This window comes from Sceloporus occidentalis, unplaced genomic scaffold (genome assembly GCF_023333645.1).
Source record: "Sceloporus occidentalis isolate IW3139 unplaced genomic scaffold, rSceOcc1.0.p SCAF_14, whole genome shotgun sequence".
Taxonomy (NCBI): domain Eukaryota; kingdom Metazoa; phylum Chordata; class Lepidosauria; order Squamata; family Phrynosomatidae; genus Sceloporus; species Sceloporus occidentalis.
In genome coordinates, this window is record NW_028316994.1 from 14491276 (window position 1) to 14505852 (window position 14577).

General features: G+C 40.5%; 1 pseudogene; it reads right to left on the reverse strand.

Annotated features, from left to right (window-relative positions):
* Positions 1-4865: 4865 nt before the first annotated feature.
* Positions 4866-13919, reverse strand: LOC149304172 (vomeronasal type-2 receptor 26-like; annotated as a pseudogene).
* Between the last annotated feature and the right edge of the window lie 658 nt (positions 13920-14577).

Consider the following 14577-nt stretch of genomic DNA (forward strand, 5'->3'; position numbering starts at 1 on the left):
TTCGCCACCACACAATTTAAACTGAAGGATATTACTTTTTATTTTTATTTTTTTAAATGTTATTGTATAAATCATTTAAACATTAAAATTTAACATGCTAATTGAAGGATATAAAATCTTTCAGACAGGCAAGAGATGCCAAACCTTAGTTGTAAACAAGACTAAACAGTCAGGAATCTAGCTTGCTATATTCTTTGGAGCCATATTACCATATTGGATTGCTCCTCAAAAAGAAGGATGGAACCCAATGCATGTTGTAAAATAGAAAATTTTAAAGTATTTGGTTTGGAAAAAAAAAAAAGAATTGGAGAAGAAAATTCCACCTGCCCCCACCCATCCTTATGTCACTACTCACTTCCAAAGAAAGCAAAATCCCTCTGCCATGGATAAAAGAGAAGAGCTGGTGAAGGTAGTGATGGTGAAGAAGTGAGGGTATATGGTGTAGCTGCAGCATGTTATAGGGCAACCCTGGACATTACTAAGGATCCTTTATGGTCTCATATGTTAAGAGGTCAATGGGGATGACACCATGACTTACTGCACTGGGTGAACACAACCCTAGTAAGCCACTGCAAAAGAAATAATAATAATAATAATAATAATAATAATAATAATAATAATAATTTATATAGCACCATAAATTTACATGGTGTTTTTCAGAGATTATTTTATTTATTTATTTATTTATTTATTTATTTATTTATTTATTAATGTATTTCTCTACATTTACATGAGCATATACAGACATAGTTATCTATCAGACCCATGGCCCTTCTGTACAATGGAAGACTTACTTACTAGGCATCTAGCTCCAAAGCTGGACGTCTGCTGAAGGAAATCTCTTTTAATAAAGAAATAGTCAAAGAGATAAGTGTACCAATGGCAATATCCTCTCCAGTTACAGGTAATAAATGTTCCACCTTTGTCTTCCAGTCGCATCCAGACATCAAATCCTTGCTGGCATTATGACGCTGTTGTAGCAACAAAAGAATCAGCAGCAGTGACATCCATTTAACTAACAGTAAATCTGAGCCCCAGGCACACTTGCATAAAATCATTTGGGATGGTGCAAAGAATCAGTGGTATTTCCAAGACCTTTAGTTTCCAGTCTTAAGTTTTCAAACGCCTCCAAAAGCTGTATGGTTGAATCAAAGTTAACACTGCCCCCTGACTTCATTAAACCCCCAATAACTGTGTCTAACCAATTGTTTTGATATTAGTCTTTATACATACAGCAGTATGATTCAATAAGCCTGGAGGGTTGACTCACTTGTGTTCCTTGGTGTCTATTACTCTTAGGCTACAATTTGCTGGAAGCTAATGATTATAATCGTTACAGAGAAGATAATTACCCTGTTAGTACTCTCAGCTCTAAAAGACCAGCAAGGATTTACATGGAGGATTACAACCCGAATATATTGTTTTAAATAAATTTGCCCCAAAATTCCAACTAAAATAGGGATTTCATCCCTCTAATGAAATCCGGGTAAAAACAAAGCAAAACAAAAATTTAAAAACTGGTTCTAATTTGTGTTAGCACCAAAGAACAGTTTGGTGTTAGGCCTTTCATATGTCAAATACTGCCCCTCTCTAGCTGTCATGAAAATGAGCAGGGTCCAAAATATACTGCAGAAATAATCCAGTTTGGGACTGTTTTAACTGCCCTGAGAATCCTGGGAGCTATAGTTCATTGTGGCACTAGAGCCCTGACAGAGAAGGCTCAATATCTCACAAAACTACCATTCACAGAATTCCCTAGCACTGAGCCAGGATTATTTCTGAAGTGTGTTTTGGACCCATAGCTTCTTTTGTCATCTTTAAATTGGTTCACTTCTTAAGGAACACCTCCTTATTTTTATTTAGTTTTGCTTGCCTGACTTTTTAAACACATTTCCCTGGTTGAGAATCTGAATTGACTATGCCATTAGCATAGTGTAGAGATCTGCATGTGGAGATATGCCATGGCAGCACTATGCAGCCTCCACGCGAAAAAGGCAGATAGGACAAAACACAAAAACAAATGCTAGAGTTGATAAAACCACAAAGTACAATGTACAATTTCTACAGAGGCAAAGGAGGAGCAGCAGAGCATGAGAACAAGCAACGGTCATTCAGATGTCATGGGGCTCACCACAACACTTCTGGCACTGCACCCTGAATGTACCAATTATGCAACATCATACTACAAGGTTCTTCACGTCAGCCATTGCATGATGAATCCATGCATTGCGCAATGCCAAGTTCATTGCACTATGCCAAGTTCATTGCACTACATGCACAGCTTCTACTCTGTATACATACGTTGCTTCTTGAATCCAGTCCAATGTCATGTCAGTATCCTGAAACAGAGCACTATTGTTTTTCTTACTTGGTTGCTACTTTCCCTTTTGACATTTAATGCACACACAGAGTTAATGATTTATTGCTTTCCAAATATGTGATCACTGCTCGGCAGCCTATTGATAACATATGTATCTGTACTTGTTGTGGGCACCCCTAATCCAGATATAGGGATATGCCAACCGGTCCTAGACAGGGTCACACTCCCCTTAAAGGACTATGTTCACAGCTTGGGGGTGCTCCTGGACTCGTCACTCCAGATGACAAATCAGATAAATGCGACAGTCAGGAGTGCTTGCTATCAGCTTCAGCTGATATACAAGCTATGTCTTTTCCTGGAACTGGGGGACCTAGAAACAGTGATAGATGCACTGGTAACCTCACGACTTGACTTCTGTAATGTTCTCTATATGGGGCTACCCTTGTGTCTAGTCCAGAAACTTCAATTAGTTCAAAATATGGCAGCCGGAGTAGTCACCGGAACAGGAAAAAGTGACCACATAACTCCTATCTTAAAATCTCTTCACTGGCTGCCTATCAGTTTCCAGACACAGTACAAGGTGTTGGTCATCCCCTGTAAAGGCCTTCATGGCTTGGGTCCAACCTATCTGTGGGATTGCCTCCTTCCATACAGATACCACTGGGAAAAACCTGTTACAACCAACAAAGACTAGGCTGGCCGCAGACACCCAGAGGACCTTTTCATCTGCTGCTTCCAAGCTATGGAATGGCCTGTTGGAAGAGATCCCAAACATTAATCATCTTCACAGCTTTAAGAAGGCTGTCAAGATGGAGCTGTTCCGACAGGCCTTCCCTGAATAACCCACTTGGTCCCATGGATATGGATTATTATGCAGAACACCAAAAATGGCCAGTCTCTATCACGCTGTGTGTTTGACTGTTTGATTGTTTTAATTGTAGTTTTTATGGTGTGTTGGGAGGGTAGGCAATAATGAAATATACTTTTATAATAATTGCGTGATATATTTTATATTGTATTTTATTGTGATTGTAAGCTGCCTCGATCCGGTGGGAGAGGCGGGATAAAAATAAAACTTATTGTTATTGTTTTTAAGTGTGAGTGACATCTGAATGTCTCCTTTTTGATGGAGTGTGGGGTGACAATCTAGTTATTTAAACCTGTTCATGTCTAACCAGCCATGCAGATGTCAGTTCCTACTGCTGCTTACTTGTGGGAAGGAACAGTTTCCTGTTCAGATGATAAAGGTGCAGCTGGTTTGAACTCCAAGGGCAAAGGATAAAAGGGTGTGCTCCATCTAGTAGTACAGCATTTTGTATCTACTCTGAGCCAAGCCCAGATATTTATTCTCCCTTTCAGTTGCCTCCACTCCCTCAGTGAGTAATCAGCATTAGTGATTCCTATCCATCACTGAAGCACTTTGGTTGTTAGCCCTCAGAGAGGAGAGAATGTAGAGAAGGTGGGAGGGGAGACGAAGGAAGAAGTCATAACTACCAGGAATCTATTGCCTTACAGATGAAGTGAAGGGAATCAGGGATGCTCAGAGTTGCACAGGCCAGAGGGCGATACAAAGAGAGAAGACAGTATTGTTATCATGGAAGAGGGGAGTATAATTGTGTTCTGGTTGCCCTGATGGACATATAGAGCTCTATCATGGGAGTTTATCACACAGGGCTTTGAGAACACGAATGGAGCGGAACGGAACAGAACGGGGGGAAATGCATATTATCTCATGAGAGAACATCACCAGTGCTGCCGGAAGTCCCCAATCTGTTCCCCATCCATCCCACAGCAGCTGGTTTTCAAGAACGATTCTGAGATCCAATAGTGAAAGAGCACTGGGCAGAATAACCAACTATACATTGGTTAATGGCATGGAGCAAAGAATTTCAGAAGAAAATCAGCCTGTGCTTTCTACATTATAGCAAAGCCTTTGACTGTGTAGATCATGGGAACTTATGGATCACTCTTAAAGAAATGGTGTGACACAGGATTTGAATTCCCTGATGCCTAACCACAAAAGAATGCCATCAGGACAGAATATGGAGCACATACAGCAGGTTTATTATGTAACATCTGTAACCCATCCTGGTAATTCTGGTTGTATGCCACCAAGATGTTCTGACTCTGGCAGCCTTAAGATGAGTCCATCACAGAGTTTTCTTGGCAAGATTTCATCAGAGAGGATTTGCCTTTGCCTTCCACTGAAGTAGAAAGAATGTGACTTACACAAGGTTATCAAAGGCATTCCCATGGCTGAGTAGAGTTTTGAAAAAAATCTCTGGCCTTCCATGATCCTAGTTCAATATTCAAACCATTGAACCACATTGGCTTTTTAAATGCTACCATTTTTTTTAAAATGATACCACTTTTAAAAGTTCTCCAATGTCAATAACAGTATCTCATATTAACAGCATCTCATATTACTTCTGAAATAGATAGATAGTAGATAATAGAGGGAGGGAGACACTGTAAGCACATTGCCATCAATGGACTTAGGTACTTACCTGATAGAGACACATTAAAGGTAGAAAAAGGGAAGAATTCAGAAATTATGAGGATTCTTTTTCCTCACCAGCTGGTTCCTGGTATTCAGTTCAGGCCTTATTAAAATAATGTATACCTTAGGGGGAAAAATGAAACCCAGCAATCCAGAACTAGAGGCCAAGATGGAGAAGATCTCCACAGCCACCATGTATTTCCCTTTGGTGCTCAGGTAAGTGGGGACAAAGGACACCCAAACGCTGCAAAAGACCAGCATGCTGAAGGTGATCAGCTTGGCTTCATTAAACGTATCAGGCAACTTCCTGGCAAAGAAAGCAACAGTCAAGCTGATGAAGGCCAGAAGTCCCATATAGCCGAGGACAGTGTAGAACATCACATCTGAGCCTTCGTTGCATTGCACTAGGATCTCTCCCATCTGGGAGTGCATGTCCCATTCAGGGAATGGGGGAGAAATGGCCAGCCACACAGTGCAAATGACAGTTTGAATTACAGATGCAAGAATAATGACTGACACTGACCAATGTTTTCCCACCCATTTCCTCAACCTGTTCCCTGCTTGGGTTGTCATAAATGCCAAAATTACAGTGAGGGTTTTGGCCAAGACTGAAGAAACAGCCAAAGAGAAAACAATGGCAAACAATGTTTGTCATAGAATGCAAGACACAACCCCAGGTTTGCCAATGAAGAGCAAGGAGCAGAGAAAGCAAAGGAGCAAAGAGAACAGTAGGATACAAGTAATGGCCCAGTTATTGGCTTTGATAATGGGAGTGTCCTTGTGTTGAATAAAACTCCACATCACTACAAGGGTGACTAGAGAAAAGAAAATAACCAGAGAAGTCAGAACAATTCCCAAGGGCTCCTCAAAGTTCATGTAGTTTATATGTTTGGGAACACATTGATCGTGATTCTCAGTTGGATACTGATCTTCTGGGCACTTGCTGCAATGTTCTGCATCTGAAATGATTGAGGATATTATACATTGAAAGAAAGAAAGAAAGAAAGAAAGAAAGAAAGAAAGAAAGAAAGAAAGAAAGACAGCATATATACACTTAATCATGAGCACCCTATTCTGTCTATCTTTTTGAGCAAAACGGGGTTCTGAACATATTCAGGAAAATTGTCGTTCACCCCTTACTCTTCTAGAGCATTTTAAATTTTGTATGGTCAAGGGAAGTGAATATATATTTAGTGATCTCATGGTCCTAATTCAAGTGGGCACCAAAAGTGTATAGCAAAGACATATTGCAGTTACTGCCTATTTTTGTCAATTTTTTTGTTACTTCATGTGTGTGGGGGGGGGGTTCAAATATAAAATATCTCTCAACATAAATTTGCATCTCAAAAACTGATTACACAAAAATGCAGCATTGGCCTTGTCTGCACAGGCCAATAGGCCCATCGTCTCCTCACCATTCTAGCATAGTCATATTAGAATGACACATGTCTCAAACCCCAGTTCTGGTGCGAACACATTGAATGATGTCTGGCATTCTCTGCACAAGAACTGGTGTGTAACAGTCTTAAATTTTATTTTTTTAATTTCCCTGTTTTTCCAGATCTTCCAAGAAGTTCCAGGGCCCTCCATTCCCACATCATAGCAGCTCTCTGCATGAACATCCCACTAACCTGCCCAGCACATCTATCACTGTGGGTCACTCACTTCTGATTGAGAAGCAAGTGACCCACAGTGACAGATGTGCCAGGCAGCTCAGTGGGATACACTTGAAGACAGCTAACATGGTGCGGGAATGGTCACCCAGGTAACCAGGCAGATCAGATCATCTGTGTGGCCAGGATACTCAGTTGTGACCCCAAAGTATCCTGGCCAGTGTAAACATGGACATTCTTGCCATTTTCTATATTTTCTCTGAAATAAAATATGATTGATCTAATGTTTCAAAAGACAGCAAGAAACCTGAAAAGTGTGTCTCACAAGAGAGTATAAGAATATGTCTTAGTAATGTATATCTTTCATATACCTATTATACTTAGGATATATAACTTTCATACACATACTTGATGGATGGAGAGAGAGAGAGAGAGAGATTGCATATACATATACATATGCTTACTGTTTTCTGCCAGTAAAATGGCTTGAAGCCTCACACAAGGCAAAGATATCCTGGGAAATTATTTTGTTGCTGTTAATGGAACTGAAATTGTATTTCTTGACTTTTAATGTCCTTTGCCCCCAGTCCCCTCATGGCTACGAAGACATCGGTGTGACTGCTACCTGCCACCTTAAACACCATCTGAATCAAACATCTTAAACAAGGTGGGGGACTATGACTTTAACTTGGTTACTTTTCATTTTCTGTATTTATTTCTAAAATATCTTACAAATTTCAGTGTACTGTAAACTAAGAGGGTGGTAGGGTTGACATTGCCAATGGTATTGGCAATTGTTGTTGTTTTTAATTAGAGCCAGTAATGAAGCAACATACATTGCTTCCAGCCTTTCCTTTTCATCATACCCATGTTTCCCACATCTCAGACTTACCGAGTGGCAAGCTTCTATCATTCCATCATGTTTGTGCCCTTTGATAGAATCATAGAAGCATAGAATCATGGAATCATAGAGTTGGAAGAGACCACAAGGGCCATCCAGTCCAACCCCCTGCTATGCGGAAAATCACAATTAAAGCATCCCCATTGACAAATGGCCATCCAGTTTCTCTTTAAAGACCTCCAAGGAAGGAGACTCCACTATACTCTGAGGAAGGAGTGTGTTCCACTGTCGAACAGCCCTTACTGTCAGATGTTCCTCCTAATGTTGAGCTGGAATCTCTTTTCCTGTAGCTTGCATCCATTGCCCCGTGTTCTGCTCTCTGGAGCAGCAGAAAACAAGCTTGCTCCCTCCTCAATATGACATCCCTTCAAATATTTAAACAGGGCTTTCATATCACCTCTTAACCTTCTCTTCTCTAGGCTAAACATCCCCAGCTCCCTAAGTCATTCCTCATAGGACATGGTTTCCAGACTCTTCACCATTTTGGTCGCCCTCCTTTGGACACGCTCCAGTTTCTCAATGTCCTCAATGTCAGTTATGCTCATGAGCTGCTCTGCTTGTCATCCCTTCAGCAAAAAAAGCAAAACGATCTGCTATTTAAACATTGTGTCATGGAAATTTAAATGAACCCACCCAAAGGATCGGTGTAGATTTTAGAAGAGGGGGAAGAGAGGTGGGCAGAGGACCTTACAGAATTTCTTTATCCTGCCCACCTTTCACAGGCTTGCATGTGGGAACAATGTTATATCCACCCAATCATTTCCTGAATGCACTAACTCCAGAGCAATGTGAAATTATATTTTTAATAAAACGACACCTATATTTTAGTCAGTTGTGGTCATGAACTAAAAAAAATTCATCCACCCATCTTTATCCAAATTGCATTTCTGCAGACACAGTGTGCTCCATAAATCAGGTTAATAAATGGGTTATCTTCTCATTCTCTTCCCTTCTAGAGTCTCACACAGTATATTATCATAATGATATATTTTATTGAATGACATACATACACCCAGAGAGAGAGAGAGAGAGAGAGAGAGCGCTAAGATCCTGAATCATGGGCTGTGACAGATAACTTTGAGATTACAAAGTTACATTCTTGTCATAATATACGACCATGATAGAATCATAGAAGCATAGAATCATAGAAACATAGAGTTGGAAGAGACCACAAGGGCCATCCAGTCCAACCCCCTGCCATGAGAAAAATCTTCGCAAATGAATATATATATATATATATATATATATATAGGCACATTATTTGTGTGATATATGTGAAATATAAAGGTAAAGATATTCCCCGTTGACAAGGTTGGCAAGTTGTGTCCGACCATAGGGTACAGAGTAACCAGAGTAACATCTCTGTTACTAAACTGAAGAGCTAGCATTGTCAGACACTACTCTGTGATCATATGGCCAGCATGATTGCACAGAATGCTGTTTACCTTCCCACCAAAGTGGTACCTATTTATCTACTTGTATTTGCATGCTTTCACACTGCTACGTTGGCAGAAACTGGGACTACCGATGGAGTTCAGCCCATCATGCGGTTCCCGGGCCTCGAACTGCCCACCTGCCAATCTTGCAATCAACAGAGCTGACATCTTGACCACTTGAGCCACCACATCCCTATATCTCAAAGATACCACAGAAAGAATGTCCCTTTGATAGAAGCATAGAATCATAGAATCACAGAGTTGGAAGAGACCACAAGGGCCATCCAGTCCAACCCCCTGCTATGCGGAAAATCACAATTAAAGCATCCCCATTGACAAATGGCCATCCAGTTTCTCTTTAAAGACCTCCAAGGAAGGAGACTCCACTATACTCTGAGGAAGGAGTGTGTTCCACTGTCGAACAGCCCTTACTGTCAGATGTTCCTCCTAATGTTGAGCTGGAATCTCTTTTCCTGTAGCTTGCATCCATTGCCCCGTGTTCTGCTCTCTGGAGCAGCAGAAAACAAGCTTGCTCCCTCCTCAATATGACATCCCTTCAAATATTTAAACAGGGCTTTCATATCACCTCTTAACCTTCTCTTCTCTAGGCTAAACATCCCCAGCTCCCTAAGTCATTCCTCATAGGACATGGTTTCCAGACTCTTCACCATTTTGGTCGCCCTCCTTTGGACACGCTCCAGTTTCTCAATGTCCTCAATGTCAGTTATGCTCATGAGCTGCTCTGCTTGTCATCCCTTCAGCAAAAAAAGCAAAACGATCTGCTATTTAAACATTGTGTCATGGAAATTTAAATGAACCCACCCAAAGGATCGGTGTAGATTTTAGAAGAGGGGGAAGAGAGGTGGGCAGAGGACCTTACAGAATTTCTTTATCCTGCCCACCTTTCACAGGCTTGCATGTGGGAACAATGTTATATCCACCCAATCATTTCCTGAATGCACTAACTCCAGAGCAATGTGAAATTATATTTTTAATAAAACGACACCTATATTTTAGTCAGTTGTGGTCATGAACTAAAAAAAATTCATCCACCCATCTTTATCCAAATTGCATTTCTGCAGACACAGTGTGCTCCATAAATCAGGTTAATAAATGGGTTATCTTCTCATTCTCTTCCCTTCTAGAGTCTCACACAGTATATTATCATAATGATATATTTTATTGAATGACATACATACACCCAGAGAGAGAGAGAGAGAGAGCGCTAAGATCCTGAATCATGGGCTGTGACAGATAACTTTGAGATTACAAAGTTACATTCTTGTCATAATATACGACCATGATAGAATCATAGAAGCATAGAATCATAGAAACATAGAGTTGGAAGAGACCACAAGGGCCATCCAGTCCAACCCCCTGCCATGAGAAAAATCTTCGCAAATGAATATATATATATATATATATATATAGGCACATTATTTGTGTGATATATGTGAAATATAAAGGTAAAGATATTCCCCGTTGACAAGGTTGGCAAGTTGTGTCCGACCATAGGGTACAGAGTAACCAGAGTAACATCTCTGTTACTAAACTGAAGAGCTAGCATTGTCAGACACTACTCTGTGATCATATGGCCAGCATGATTGCACAGAATGCTGTTTACCTTCCCACCAAAGTGGTACCTATTTATCTACTTGTATTTGCATGCTTTCACACTGCTACGTTGGCAGAAACTGGGACTACCGATGGAGTTCAGCCCATCATGCGGTTCCCGGGCCTCGAACTGCCCACCTGCCAATCTTGCAATCAACAGAGCTGACATCTTGACCACTTGAGCCACCACATCCCTATATCTCAAAGATACCACAGAAAGAATGTCCCTTTGATAGAAGCATAGAATCATAGAATCACAGAGTTGGAAGAGACCACAAGGGCCATCCAGTCCAACCCCCTGCCATGCGGAAAATCACAATTAAAGCATCCCCATTGACAAATGGCCATCCAGTTTCTCTTTAAAGACCTCCAAAGAAGGAGACTCCACTATACTCTGAGGAAGGAGTGTGTTCCACTGTCGAACAGCCCTTACTGTCAGATGTTCCTCCTAATGTTGAGCTGGAATCTCTTTTCCTGTAGCTTGCATCCATTGCCCCGTGTTCTGCTCTCTGGAGCAGCAGAAAACAAGCTTGCTCCCTCCTCAATATGACATCCCTTCAAATATTTAAACAGGGCTTTCATATCACCTCTTAACCTTCTCTTCTCCAGGCTAAACATCCCCAGCTCCCTAAGTCGTTCCTCATAGGACATGGTTTCCAGACTCTTCACCATTTTGGTCGCCCTCCTTTGGACACGCTCCAGTTTCTCAGTGTCCTCAATGTCAGTTATGCTCATGAGCTGCTCTGCTTGTCATCCCTTCAGCAAAAAAACCAAAATGATCTGCTATTTAAACATTGTGTCATGGATATTTAAATGAACCCACCCAAAGGATCAGTGTAGATTTTAGAAGAGGGGGAAGAGGGGTGGGCACAGGACCTTACAGAATTTCTTTATCCTGCCCACCTTCCACAGGCTTGCATGTGGGAACAATGTTATATCCACCCAATCATTTCCTGAATGCACTAACTCCAGAGCAATGTGAAATTATATTTTTAATAAAATGACACCTATATTTTAGTCAGTTGTGGTCATGAACTAAAAAAATTCATCCACCCATCTTTATCCAAATTGCATTTCTGCAGACACAGTGTGCTCCATAAATCAGGTTAATAAATGGGTTATCTTCTCATTCTCTTCCCTTCTAGAGTCTCACACAGTATATTATCATAATGATATATTTTATTGAATGACATACATACACCCAGAGAGAGAGAGAGAGAGAGAGAGAGAGGAGAGAGCTAAGATCCTGAATCATGGGCTGTGGCAGATAACTTTGAGATTACAAAGTTACATTCTTGTCATAATATACGACCATGATAGATAATTGCAATGATTGTGAAAGATGTCCTGATGTGCCATAAGGGTCCAACCACACAACAGAACACAGCAAAAAGTGGGAACATATTTATGCCCTTGAACAGGGGACCCATAACTTTTCATTGTTCTGGATTATCAGTGACCACTTGACTCTTCTGAGCACATTGCTGGTCCTTGTGCTATTGTTGCACCAGGGAAGATTATCCCATGAAGTGCCATACTATTGCACTGAGCAACAGCCACACTCTTCACTCCTCTTATGAAATGGCCCTGAAGGCACTGCTATAATACTCCTCTTCTGGGAATATGACCATTTCAGAATGCTGCAATTTTATTGTGAAAATATACGTTGGTTTATGTAATTGTATGTTCCCAGCTACTAATATATATAATATATGATTTTGAAGTGTTTTAAGGGACTGTATACAGTTTTTTATAACTTCGCAAATATACACACACACACACACGCACATTATTTGTGTGATATATCTCAAATATAAAAGTAAAGGTTGGCAAGTTGTGTCCGACCATAGGGTACAGAGTAACCAGAGTAACATCTCTGTTACTTTGAAATACTCTGTATTTCAAAGATACCACAGAAAGAATGTGCATGTGACTCTTACATATTTGTGATGATTAAATTGATGATTATTTCTACTAAGAATCAGTCCAGGAGGAACAGTGCTCTGTATGCTATGCTCCATGTTTTAAATAAAATCCACTTTAGAGGAATCCTTTCAACCCCTTGCCTCCCCACATGCTAAATTATAGAGGCCAGTATGCTATCACCTCTTGCAAGGAGTTGAGTGTTTGTAGTAACTCTGCCTTACCTCATAATCCTTCCTCTGCAAGACTGAAAGTAGAATCCTTTACCTGCTCATTATCATGTCAGTCAGATTTTATCTACCCCATAGCAAATAAACACACATGTCTTTAGAATAAACCTTTCAGAAGATTTGCTTCAGAGATATATGGAAGACCGTTCCCTTGTCATATTGCAATCTTACCCATTTAGTTTGAAATCATCCCTTCAGAGCACTTTGGACAGTCATAACAGCAAATCTGTTCTCCTTCACAACTGGCCTTGCTGTGTCCTGGATGGCAACTCTCAACACATATGGATCTGGGGGACTTCCATGAAAAGGCAGTGGGACAAGTATTTAGGGGAGTCCAGTTAATTTCTTCTTATCCTTCTTACATTGATTCCACAATGTTTCATAATTCCACAAGACAATTTAATCCTAAGAATCCCTCATTTTTCACCATATTTAGTGACGCATTTTACTCATGCTGAACTAAATATTGGATGTATTGGAAGTATTGGAACTAAAATGTTTCCTTCTCTTTTCATTTCCCTTTTCTAAAAAAGTTTAAAGATTTGTGAAACAATAGTTTTGTACTGTAACAATATAATGTTAAGGAAAAAATGAAAAAGAAAGGGAAAATGTGCCCTTGAAACTGTAGAGCCACCTCAGAAAAGCCGCTCTGCCATTTAAGAAAAAAGGGGGGGAAGAAAAAATTGGAAATACAAATCTATGAAATTGCTACCAAGAGTCTCCAGAGAGAAAGAACTGGTGAATAAGAAATGACAACTGGCAAAATCCAGCAAAATCCAAGAAAGCCTACATCCACAGTGCAAAAATAATCCAGTTTGACACCACCTTAACTGCCATGGCTCAATGCTATGGCATTCTGGGAACTGTGGGTTTGTGAAAACATTTAGCCTTCACTGCCAGGGAGCTCTGGTACCAGCACAAACTACAGTTCTCATAATTCCATGGCATTCAGCCATGACAGTTAAAGTGGTGTCAAACTGCATTATGTCTGCATTGCAGATCACTCGATATAATTCAACTCCTTTAGACCAACCTGGAAGGTTCCAAAGTTGTCTATCCCTTCAACTACCATTGTGGTATGTATCGATTGTGGTTACCCAAAGAACTATTCAGTGGCATTTCCCTACACATCTGATTTGTGAGAATTTCAGGAAGAGGGCAGTCATTCATACCTGGTTAAACATGTGATTCCACATGATGGAACTTCCAGAGAGAAGGAACTCCTTTCCTGCAGGAGCCTGAGGGTCAACCCTTCCAATATGGACTTGATGGATGGACTGATTGGGGAAGATGACTGGGTTGGAGATAACAAAGCCAGTTGCCAAGTCACCATTTTCATCAAAAAATATTTCCTCTCCAGCAGTGTTGTTGAAATGGATCTGTTTCAGGAAGAAATGAAGCTATCTATGGAGAAAGAGAGGCAATGGAGAGGGAAAATGGGCTATTTGGTTTTTTAAAATTTTGTGAACCTGCAATGTTTGTGTTTAAATATGTATTTTTCAATAATGCTGCTTCTTATTTACGTGTGATGGATTTTCACCATACACAGCAAAATAAGAAAATTTGGAGACATACTGGGGAAATGAACAGGAGAAACTAGGCCTGAATCCTGTTGGCAGCTCCAACTCAAATACATCCATTATTCTCAGTCCTACCTAGAGTCCAACATCCTACAAACAAGCCTGGGTTATAACAGAATCCTGTTTAGGTTGGTTACCCATTTTCCCAGTTAGCAGGAGAGGTGCTCTTTCAGCATTTCAGGCACAGCCATACATTAAATAGAAACTCTTTTTCCTATGGTTGACCACACATACACATGTACAAATGATAATAATGGTTAAGAGCGAAGGAATCTTCCTACCTGCCAGGGGTGGACATTTTGAAGATTTTGTATACATCCATCTCCCCGTGTTTTCCGCTTTGATCTTGACAAAAACATGGCATGAAGAGCATGGGCAATGGCATAGACTGCGTTGTAGATGCTGTAACTCTCTCCAGGCATTCCTTTTTCAAAGACAGATTCTGAGAGGTTGCTCAGAT